The following is a 12,544-nucleotide window of genomic DNA, read 5'->3' on the forward strand; positions in this document are numbered from 1 at the left end:
GGTAGTATTAGCACACCCAGTAGCTTATTTGCTAAGTATTGTCTGTGCAGTTATAAAGATACATATGACGCTACCACTGTGTTTGCAGTGTATGTGGGAAAGCCAGGCATATAAGCAGGAAATAGGAACTCTACATGGTGAGAGTGAATGGGCTATTTACTACAGAGGTCTCTGACAAGGGTAAAGATTGCAGTTGCTCAAGGCAGGAAGGAAGGTAGGAAGTGAGGCCACACTGAAGGAGCCACACAGCCTGGGCTCAGAGGTGAGTGGGTCCCTGCATGAGAAGGGTTGAGGATTAGTTTCTGACTAACACAGCACTTGAAATTCTATGAGCTTCATTTTAAAGGACACCTTTTAAATTCCTTTCTCTGCCCCTTAAAAAATTTATCTACCTTTTCCATATGGTGAAAAATGCATGTAGGGGAAGAAGTGGTTAACACTCGTGCTTTATAATTCCTTGATGAACAAGACAAACATTTAAATGGTTCTTTTTTCTTATTCTCGTTGATGTCGTAAAATAAACTAATAAAATTTACTGAAGTCCTATCAAAATTAGCAAAACTGAGGGTCCCCACAGAATTTTCAAACCTAGAACATCTGTGGCTCTGGATCTCCCAGTGAGAACAGAGAAACTGCAGACTTTCACAGACTTTCAGAAGAGCTCTTCTAGAAGGACTTTAGAGAGGATGCAGAAAAAATTGTTTCCTCAGATTGGGAGGCTAGATGGACTGTGAGGGGAGAATGTATGAATAAGCCCCGGTTAGGTTCAGGTACATTATATGTGCTTCCAAACAATCTAAATGACCTTCACATGCCCTCTAGGGTGGCCCCAGGAAAAATATTACTGTGTTTCTTCAGCCCTTCCTTGCTCTGCTTTCCATAGCTTTACACCAGCAGGCACCCCGTGGTTCTAATTCTCTCTGCCCTCAGGAACATTTACGAGTTAGGGGAAAATAAGACCGGAAAATTGTTGCTATGGGCTCTGTTTTGTGGAAGTTGAAATGCTGGAGCAAGAATCTGATTGCTTGATAGCTTCATATCTCTCTCTCTCTCTCCATCTCTCTCTCTCGCTCTCTCTCTCTCTCTCTCTCTCTCTCTCTCTCTCTCTCTCTCCATCTCTCTCTCCCCCACCCCTCTTATGCTCTCCCCTCTCCCCCACCCCCATCTTTTGCTTCTCTCTGCCTCTCCATCCACTGGACTTCGAATCCTGCCCCCACACCGGGCCAGAGGAAAGCCTTACAGGTTGTCAATGAAACATGGAATTATTTCCTTTGATGGCTTAGATAATAGTAGGAGCCTAAGCATTGAGTGAGGTCGGCTGAAACCAATGCAGTCCTGCCCGGGGTTGGAGAGCCAATCGCAAAAGCAGAGGGCGGGGCGTCAGCGCCAGCAGATAATTGCTAAGTGCATCGCTAGCACAGTTGGTCCGAGCTGCTGAAAGGTCTGGTCGCAGAGACTGGAACGCGTAATCCTCAGCGTGCTTTCCACCCGCCAGCATCCTTCCACCGCTCGGCAGCGAGCCTCTGGGCACCAGCCCCTGTGCTCCGCGGAAAAGGTACTTCTGCTTGCGTCCCTGGGGGGGGGGGGGTGCTGCTCCTGCTTTTGGATTCGTCGTGGCTTGCAATGTAGCATAGGTAGAAGGGATTGCAGAAAGAAGCGAAAAGTTTCCGGGAGGAAACGTGACAAAGGTGGGAAATCACCGCCTTTTGTTGGGAGGAAAAGGAGCTGACAATTTGGAAAACTTCTGAGCTGTCCAGAATGAGGCTTGTTTACTACTCCTAAAGCTCAGCTCTGTCCAACTATGTCTGGGCGAGGGTGCCTGCAGCATTGGGTTGTAGATTCAGGTTGGCTGGGTGAAGAGAGTTGGAGTCCCTGAATGTGCTGCTTCTTCGGGTGCTCATCATTGGGAGACTGGTTTTCAGAAATGTGATTGGTTGGTTAGAATTTCTGCTATCGAGTCTGCCCGCTGTACATGATCTTTACCTGCAATCCCCAAACTATTGCGACCTTCAACTTGAGTCCTTTCTCAAACTTCCCTGTTTTCCCCTTCCTCCTTCTTGCCTACACCCTCTCAGTTCATGTTATATGACAGAAGAAATAATTTCCTGGGGAATGGGACCCTGTCCTATTTGACCTGATGACCATCTACGCACCACACAACTTGGTGGAAAACCCAACAAAAGAGTTCTCAGGTGGAAGTCAATCGTTGAATTGATTAGCTTCCCTAAACTCTGACAGACTTTCCAGGCTTGGGTTATAGTGACTTAGAAGGGATGGAGCTCACTTTCATCCGGTGTAAAGGTGACACCCTTATCAGAGCAGGGGTGCTCCGCCCTAAGCAACCTAGCAGGTCTGAGAGGTGGAGAGAGCCAGGAGGGGCGTGCGTCTCAGCGCGGGCTCTGCCTAGGTACGCAGGTGCCTCTGGCTGAGAGATTGCTGGCGTCTCCCTTCACATTGCTTCTGCTGATTCCTCTTCCATCCAGAAGCACGCAGTAGTAGGCAGCGGGTTCAGCCCAGCAACACCTTGATCCTTCCAAATTGTGAGACCGCAGGCCTCACCTTCAGTTATGGGACTATTCCCTCCTTCCTCCCCACCCTCTGTCAAGGACAGGTGATAACATAGATGGGCTTCCTAGAAGACTGCCCCTCTCCCCACCAGGGGAGAAAGGTGCTGTGGTTGGTCTTGAACTTCCTTTTAGCTTTCATGCAGCCAGTTCCCATGTTTATGTCCATAGCTTTTCACCAGGTGTGTATGTTTGACCTGCTGGTCATGAGGAAGCTGCCAGTCCAGGGCTGGGCTCAGCCCCTGGTGGGTTTGTCCCCTCTCATTCTTGCGCTAGAACTTCAGCAGAGAGTTTGATTTCCAAGCCCAGCAAGAAGCAAATGTTTGGGGAGGAATTCTCCAGCAACACCTTTTCCCTCTGACACCCTTCACACTGAGGTGCAGATGACAGCCACCTGCTCTGACTCCACAAATCACTTTCACTCTTAGATTCCTATTTTCTTTAACCCCCACAACAGGTTCTCCTTCCACCTCCTTGAGGCAGCTATTTTGGGTTGAAACCGTTATTCTTGACACTCTACTCACAATGGCTTAAAAAAAAATAGCTGCCTAACTCTTTTTTGGTCTGGATGGAGCTAACATTAACATTTCTTTGCACATGTCTTACAGTAAACAAAACAAACTTGCTTCTCTGCACATTTGAATTGTTTTGTGCTGCAGGGGTGGAAAGGGCACCTGGAAGCAAAGCAGAACTTTACTAGAGTATTGGGTGTGTTTGACCAAGGACTGGTCAGTGTCCCCACAGGATTTTGGACCCCAAGAGACTCCAGAAGAGGTGGCCTTGAATTAGAATCACCTTAGATTTATTTATTTATTTTAGGACAGTGATACAACTAGGCGGCTTTTGAATTTTAGTGGTTTGTAAAACAAGGAGCAAAATCAGGGGTCCCCTCAGTTGACTGCTGAGCTGCTAGATTTCTAACATGATAGAGGACATTAAAAGTAAGGCTTTTCACCCAGCTTCTGGCTGGTGACTCATGCACAGAGGGAAAAGCAGAGTAGGGGGAGGGAGCAGAAGGGAGCTTTGGAAAGTGCAAGTGGGGCACACTAGGGCGCTTGCCTTCTCTCCCTCTCTCTCCTCTTCCTTGTATTTCCCCATTTGGAACAGAGATCATTAAAATAACAACTTTAAACTAAAAAAAGGATAATAGGAGCTGAAGAATAATTGACGAAATGCAAAACACCATCATCACAGCTTCACCTTGGATGGGGCGTGAAACTCAGCATCCAGCCCCTCCACTGTGATCCAGCGTGGAGAATTGAATCACTGGTGCTAGGCTGATTAGCTGCTTGAGAGGCGGGTGTCTGTTTGTATGTGAAGAACCTGATTGATGCCCAGGAAATTAAATTTGTTGCTCATCATTTCATCAAACATGATAGCTTTAGCCAAGACCTCAGCACCATCCATGTATCTAGTGATTTCTCCTCTCTCCAATTGGCCAATTTGAATCTCTCCCCTATAACCACTGTAGGGTGGAGGTGTTGCCTCTTGTAGGTTCCACAAGCCCAGTGTCATTTATCTGCAAAGTCAATGTCTCTTGCTTACTTTTTGGTCCTTCCAGCCCCGTCACCTCTCCCTTACCCCTGTCATCATTGACACGTCTGCAAATAATCACTTTGCCAGGCTTCTTACATCTTGTCATTTTGTACTGATTTTCCTGTTAAAGAAACCCATCCCCTGAAATAGAACTGAAAACATATTAAATTCTCTATCAAAGGAGATCCTTTCAGCTTTCCATTAAAAAATTTAATTTTGTGATTTTTGGGGAAATCAAAGCGTATTTATTGTGTTAGATGTTTTGGTAGATGATGTTAAAATGTCTTCTCTGTGCATGTGTGCATGCATGTGTGTGTGAACTCCCTAGTTAAATGAGGAGTGGGGGCACTCAGAGGTCTGAAGTGGTCAATAGCACCCCAAGTTGGAGCAAGATATGGATGAAAGCTTTTCAAATAATTGAGGTTTGAACATGCATTTACCACACTTTGCTATGCCCTGACACCAATCTTCAAAGGGAAATTTCTTCGCCAAAATTATTAGGAAATAGTTCATCTCATTCACTTTTGCTCAAATGCACATTCCCCCTTCTTCTATCCCAATTAGGAGTGATTTCACACACAAGCAGGTAAAGGAATAATGGAATAATCTTATTTCATCAGCCATGTGGATACACCTCTCTTTCTTCCTTGTTTTCTGGCTCTTTCTTTTTATTATGTAAGGATACCTTAGGGGTTGATATTTAACCGGAAGGCACCCTGTTCACCTCCTTTCTGAAAGAGTTAAACTAGAAAGTCAGGAATTCTGGGTTGGATATGGGGAGTCTGCCCTGTGGGAGCTATGAGGTAATCCTTTCACCAGCTCCATTCGACACAGACCTCACAAGAGCACCTGGGATGGTGCATCTAACCTGCATGAGGCAGATGGGGCAGATGTTACTGAGCACATCTGCTAGATGTGTAGGGGTATAGCTATCAGGGATTTCTCTGTGCTAATGCTCCCTCCCACCCCTTACCTTAGAATTGTCCTTGGAAACACAAGTGAGGTGTAAAGTTTGTCTTTACATCCCCCAGTTTCTTTGTTCTTTGAGCTTTGCTCATCCTCAAGTCTTTCAATAAAAAATTAGAAAAGATCCAACATACTAATTCATACTCAGGTGTGAACCAGCACAGGTATTTACCAGTGGGCTTGGGCAGGTAGAGTTTTAGTAGGAAGTGTACTGGAAAATTGTGTCCCTTTTTAGTTAAAGCTGACCCACTGCTCTCAGCCACGCCGAGGACATGCTGCATCATTCAGGACATTGCAATGACAAATATTTGGGGTTTGGCACTTGGGGTTTGGTCCCTTAGATTTGACCTTGGATAAGGTCCAAAGTCCTTTCTGATCTTCTGTTGCCTCACATATGCAGCTCAGGGTTTGCACTATTTCCTTGATGATCCCTTTCTGCTCTGACCTTCTCTGGACTTGACACTGGGATCCTCAATTCGGCTGAGGATGCCTCAGCACGGGAAGGACATGGAAGTTGCAGAGCGCACTCCACTGCTGGCCATGGAGATCAGCGATGCTCTCAACTAGAATCCATGGAGGCAGGTTGGAGGCATGGATGTTATACCAGAAGAAAAACAGGCTGAGGGGTGATGTAATAACTGATTTTGGTTTAGGAGGGGATGTTATATGGAGGATGGCGACCAGCTGTTCCCCATCTCCAGTAAGGACTGAGCGAGAGAAAATAGACAGAAATTGCAGCAGATGGACTTAGATTAGGTATGAAGAAGAATTTTCCATCAGTAAGAGTTGTTAAAAAGGGAAGGTTGTGGAGCCTTTGTGATGATCTTTAGGAACTGGGTAAACATGAGGTTTTAGCTGGAGGAGAAGCCAGAGGACTGCCAGGAAAACGCAGACTGGGGCTGGAAAGTCCAGGTGCCTCTGCCCTCTTTTCTCTGAACTGTCACATCACTGTGAGTTGCCTGATGGGGCTAACGATCAAAATCCCTGAGACAACTAGGGAGAGGAATAAGGCCATCCTGTAGTACCCTTCAGGGTGTGGAACACCTCCCCTCCCCATCTTCCTCAGCTGCAATGCGGTGGCCTCTACTGTCCATTGCTCAGGGATCCCTCATCAAGTTGAATCCTTTCATTTCCAGATGTGACAAATGAATTCCAAGGAGGGATCAGACCTTGGTTTGGGCACTAGGCGACCTGGTGGCAGAGGTGGGGCCACCATCAAGGTCCTCCATCTCCCAAGTCAATGTGATTTGCTTTGTAGCTCATTTTCTTCTTGTTTCCAAATTGAATAGACCATTTGCATTTTCTGGGCTCCTAATTTCTCTTTAACCAAATGGCAGAGATAGGAACACCTGCAGTTAAGCAGTATTTATTGAGTGTCCATTACTAACATTGTGTACTCAACTCCAGCTTCCCTGATTCATGCAGTCTGCTCTTAGCACTGAGGAAGTGGTTGGGTGGGGGCTGCTGAGTTTTGCTGCAAGGCCAAGGGTGTTGGAGATGTGTGTCACATATTGGAGCAGAAAGGAGGGTATGGGGAGGGAGGCTAGGGGGGAGTCAGGAAATAAGAGAGACATATGGGAAAAAAAGAGATAATTCAATCTGACTCTCTCAAAGGTAAAAGACTTTAGGCATCTAATTCAAAATCATTATTGGATAAATGAAATAAGAGAGGTAAATGAAATAAGCATATACATAGGAAAGACACTTTGCCAGTTATGTTTACAAAACAAAACAGACTTTGAAATTTCTGATTCTTAAAGAGACACTTGTACAAACAGGGGCTTAATTTTTACATACCTTCCAGTTAGGCTTCATTCATTTTGGGGGGTTACTGCCTGGGTAACCTGTGGGGACTGCAGCCACCTGTGGGGAGTGCTGGGAAAGGCTGGAGAGAGGGCCTGGGGAGGGTACTTAAGGCAGCACAAAGGACGGGCCATCTCAGAGCCCAGAGGCTGGCCTCCATGGTGGTCAGGGAGAGGAGAAGAGTGCTGCCCTTCAGTCACCATCTCAAAAAGACAACTGAGCTCCACGCTCTCAGGACTGAGGCAGAGGTCATGGAGGGTTTCATTTGAAGTGGTCTGGTATGCCTTGTAGCCAAGAGAAATGGACACAATATCACCATGAAGTAAATGTTTAATTAGTAAAGGCTTGCGTGTAGTCACTGAGAAAATTGAAGAAAACACTAAAAGACATAACAAGGGAGTGCTGAGTTAGCAGGGAGTACCTGTCAGGGAGGCACCAGCCCTCCAAGGCCACAATTCATTGCATCTGTAAATTCACAAAGGCATCCTGAGTCTGCTCCCAGTCCTGAGGCAGGTACCTTGGTCTAGTGGTTCTTCTTGGGGAGCTGCCTTTGTATTTCTAAATGTACATGCATATATGCATGTGTACATAGGCGAAGACTGTCAGTTTACAGAGGCAGCAAAGTCTGCTGTATGACCAGGGAATGACTGAGACACAAGTTGTGGAGGAGTCAGGGATAGAGAGGGCACAGAGGGTTGGGCTGGCCAGGGTAGGCAGCCTGGCTGCCAAGGATGTGAGAGAGCCTTGAAAACTAGAGAGAGTTTGAAAAGATGAAGAAGAGAAAGAAGGATAAGATGCCATGAGAAAGACTCAGAGCCAAATAAAGGACTGTGGGCAGAAGGTCAAGCAGTCCAGAGCACAGCAAAAGAGAACCTTGTGAACCCATGTAAGATGGGCAGATCAGCCCTGACTGCACTCCTTCCAATGCTGTTCCAGCACAACGGACCTTCCAGCTGGCTGTCGTGCAATTTGGGTTCACACTGCTGACTTTAATTTGGATGGCACAGATTAGGATTAGGATGTGGGGAGGAATATCAAGGGAATCCTTGAGAGATACAAATAGTTAAGTGCTTACCACTCAATGAAAGGTTGGTGATTCGAATCTAGCCAGCGGTGCTGTGGAAGAAAGGCCTGGCTTTTTACTTTCAAATGACCAGAGCCTTGAATACTCAATGAAGCTTGGTTGTCCTCTGACACCCAAGGGTCAAAATTGACTCAACGCACCTGGGTAACAGGCATTAAATAAGATTGGAGTGTTCTGGATGCATGACTAACTTCACTGGAGGTGGTCGGTCAGAGAGGAGAGAGTAAAAGCTGAGTAGGACTAGAGAAATAAAGAGATCACCACCAGGAGGAGGAGAGGAGGGAGAGGGAAGCAGGGAGAATCACTGCAGACAGAGAGTAACGCAGTAAGTAGAAGGGACTATGTCTGCAAGGTTCAGAAGCGCCGAGTGTGTAACCTGTATGGAGTATTTGCACCTTGCTGATCCCAAACATACGAGGTATGTGCCTAGGGGACGGCACAGATAGGGTTTGTGGGTATTTGCCCAGTAGAGAGAAACTAGCTGGTCAAACCGAGGGCTTAGATTAAAGCAGTTTGAGCAGCCAGGTTTTAAGAAGGAAATGATATATTCTTATTTGGATTTCGGGGGTGGCGGTGGGGAGGATACTGGAGGCTATGACTTTGAAGCTCCGTCTCACATAGTTTGGGCATGTGGCCAGAAAGGACAGATCTATGGAGAAGGACATCATGCTTGAAAGGGTGAAGGCACGGTGCAGGAGAAGAAGACCCCAGATGAGATGGATTGATGCAGTAACTGGAGCAGTGGGAGTAGGTGTGTCGGAGTCAGTGAGACTGGCTCAGGATTGGGCAGGCTTCAGAGCTGTTGTACACAGGGTTGCTGTGAGTTGCAGGTGACTTAACAGCACATAACATCGACAACATTAGTGAAAAGGAAAAATAGGGGAGAGGTTTTGGGAAGGGAGTAGGTAAAGAGGGAAGATCAAGCTTGCCAGCTGTTGTTGGGTGTTACCATGTTGGTTGTGACACACAGGAACCCTGTGTACAACAGAATGGATCTCTGTCCAGTCCCACACCATCCTCACAATCACTGTTGGTGTTTTTAAGCCCATTTGTGCAGCCACTATCTCAATCTGTCTGATTGAGAGTCTTATCTCCTTTTTGCTGACCTCCTACTTTATCGAACAAGATGTCCTTCTCCAGAGACCGGGCTTCTGATAACATGTCCAAAATACGAGAGACAAATTCTTGCTCTCCTCACTTCTCAGGAGCATTCGGATTGTACTTCTTCCAACACGGATTTGCCATTCTTCTGGCAGTCCATGGTGTATTCAAGATTCTTTGCCAACACTGTAATTCCAAGGCATTAATTCTTTTTTAGTCTTTCTTATCTGCTGTACAGCTTTCACATGAGTATGAAATAATTAAAAACACTGTGCCTTGGGGTCAGGAGCACCTGAGTCCTCAAAGTGCCATCTTTGCTTTTTTGACACTTTAAGGAGGTCTTTTGCCAAATGTAGTACATAACTTTATTTCATGACTGCTAGTTCTACGTGTATGATGTGGATCCAAGTAAAGTGAAATTAATTTGATTAATTCCCATATTTTCTTTGTTTATTGTAATGTTGTTTGTTCACTTAACTGTGAAAGAATTTGGTTCTTTATGTTGAGATGTGATCCGAAGTGAAGATTAGTCTCTAATCTTCATCAGTAAGTACTCTAAGTCCTATTCATTATCAGCAAGCAGAGTTGTGTCACCTGACACCATTCTTCTTTGTATCGTCCCCCTTTTCTGATTATTTGTTCCACATACCTGTTAAATAACTATAGTTAAAGGAACATCCTTGATGTATGCTTTTTCTGATTTTAAACCCTGGAGCATCCTCTTGCTTGACTCGAACTTCTGACTGCCTCTCAGTCTATGCACAGATTTCTCATGAGCACAATTCAGTGTCCTGGAATTCCCATTTATCCCAGTTCGTTGTGGCAACCACTTATCTGTCAGTTTATTGACCGATGCATGAAGGAATGCCACTGATGCCTGAAATACCAGTCGGATCACTTGTGGTGGATAGGTTTTAGCAAGAAGGGCCTGGCAGTCTTCTTCTTAAAAACCATGTGAATGGTTGCGGACCTGTTGTCTGTAGCAGAGCCAGAGACTGAGTCCCTCAGGCTGGAAGAGACTCACACTAGGACTAGTGAAGAAGTGTCTACTGAATAGGCTTGACCTTAGTGATGTGGTCGGAGTAAAGCATGGAGGATCTTTGTTTGCTGATGTAGCACAACTCAAAATAAGAAGTAATAGCGGCGAACATCCATTGATAACTGCAGAGTGGAATGTACAATTATGAATCTAGGGAAATTGGAAGTTGTCAAAAATGAAATGGAACACTTGAAGATCGATATCCTAGGCACTGGTGAGCTGCAAGGGACTGCTATTGGGCATTTTTTTAATCACTTTCCAATCACATTGGGCATTTTGAAGCAACTATCATATTAAGTGATGCCAGGAATGACAAATTGAAGCTGGGACCTAGGGAGTGGTTAAGGAGTAATTTGCCGCTGTCCAGGTGAGAAATGATGAGTGCCTGGAGGAAGACAGGAACTGTGGTGGAGAGAAGGAGGCAAATCAGAGGGTGGTGCCTTGACTTCATAAGTTATACTACATCAGGCAAAAATGAAGAGGAATTATTCCTCCCCAGGAGGATAAGCTGACAGGTGACTAGGAAAGGTCATGCTGTTAAATGAAAGCTCTAGTCCAGAGGGCAGCATCTGCCACTGAAGACGAGGTAAAAGGAAATGGGTCTCGAATGCCAGAGAGAGGATTTAAGTTAGTTTTTAGAATGAATATCTTGTGGAAGGTGTTGTTACAGATGGGTGCAGAGTCATAAAAGAGATGGTAAATGAATTGTCTTTCCTCAGTTAAATAAATCTGCCCATACCTGGTAGAAAAGTGAGCAAAGGATGTGGATAAATAGTTCAAATAGAATTACCAATGCCCAGGAAAGTACGCTAAAATGTCCTGTCTCATGACTAACTAAAATAAGACATTAAAAACAAGATATTGTTACCTACCTCTCAATTGAGCAAAGGTAGAAAATAAGATGACATCCAATGCTGTTAAGAGTGTTGGGAAGTGGACATTTCTAGACTGCCCTGGTGGAAAGGTGATTTGCAAACATGAGAGTCAGTTCTTAAAAATACATCCTTTGAACAGTGAGAAATTCCTCTCCTAGGAATTTATCCTGAGGAAATCATCAGAGATGTGCAAAATAGTTCTAATCAAGGATGTTCCTTTCATCATTATTCATGATAACAAAACATTGTATGGGGGGATTAATTAAATCTAATATGGTTCATCCTTAAAATGGAAATCAAGGAAGCTATTAAAATGACATTGAATACCACCTAATAAGAATATGGCAATATGCTAATATATATTAAGTAAATAAAAGTTTAAAAGTAAATAGGTTTTAATATCAAATTTTATAAAAAGAAAATGATGCATATAATTATGAAAAGTGAAATGGAATCCAAAATACAAAAATATTTCTTCTCTAGGGTTTAGAAGACACCTGGTTCTTATTTCTGTATATTTTTCTCTAGTTTCCACACTCGTATACCCACTTTCATTGAGCTGATCCCAACCCTGCAGTGAGACTACCCTGCCATTAAGCTGGTGAAATGACCATGGGTTTTCAAGGCTTTACGGGAGGACACCACTTGTCTTTCTCTCATGGAACTGCTAGTGAATTCAAACTGCCAACTTTTCAGTTATTATGCTATTATGTTACAAACTATACCACCAGGAATCCTTCACATTTTCCTCAATGTACATATTTTAGAAAGAAGAATAGCATGCAGCCAAAAAGGAACTCTTTTCATTGTGGTGGATTGTAAAATGGTACAACCATTCTGGCAAGCAGTTTGGCATTTCCTCAAAAAGCTGAACATAGAAATTCCATATGACCCAGCTACTCCACTACATGGGATATTCCCTGAGAAAATGAGAACTGAGGCAAAAAATGGTGACTTCTACACCAATATTCATAGCAGCATTATTCACCATCACAAAAACATGGAATCAATCCTGATATCTAACCACAAATGACTGGATTGAGAAATTATGGTACATTCACTCAATGGAATACTATACAACACGCAGGACCAATGGTTATATAAATTATTACCTAACTTGGGAGAGACTGGAGAGCATTATGCTGAGTGAACTAACTCAGTCCCGCAAGGAAATAATGTGTAAAACCATTATTGTAGAATGAGTATAAGGATCCAAGGGGGTGGGGGATGGTGGAAGCAGAGGGATAAGGATGTGTAGTAGGAGGGTGGATTAATCATGGGATTGTACAATTTGGTGGGTAGAGGGGTGAGGGAAATTGGACGAATTGGTTCTGGAAAACAACACATTTGATGCTATAAATAAACTAGTATAATTTAAAAAAAACATGCTTTTAAAAATCAATCATTCAAACAACAAATGTTCGGATGGTGACTATATTTCTAGCTCTGCATTCTTTATGATATCATTCACTAAAAACATGACACCTGTAATGTGCTCTTCATCTGTTTGGTGGTGGTGGTGTTGTTATGTGCTGCCGAGTCGTTTGCGACTCATAGCGACCCTATGTACAACAGC

The sequence above is a fragment of the Elephantulus edwardii genome, unplaced genomic scaffold (assembly GCF_000299155.1).
Source record: "Elephantulus edwardii isolate Elephantulus edwardi_28Jun2011 unplaced genomic scaffold, EleEdw1.0 scaffold00195, whole genome shotgun sequence".
In the NCBI taxonomy this organism is placed as follows: Eukaryota; Metazoa; Chordata; class Mammalia; order Macroscelidea; family Macroscelididae; genus Elephantulus; species Elephantulus edwardii.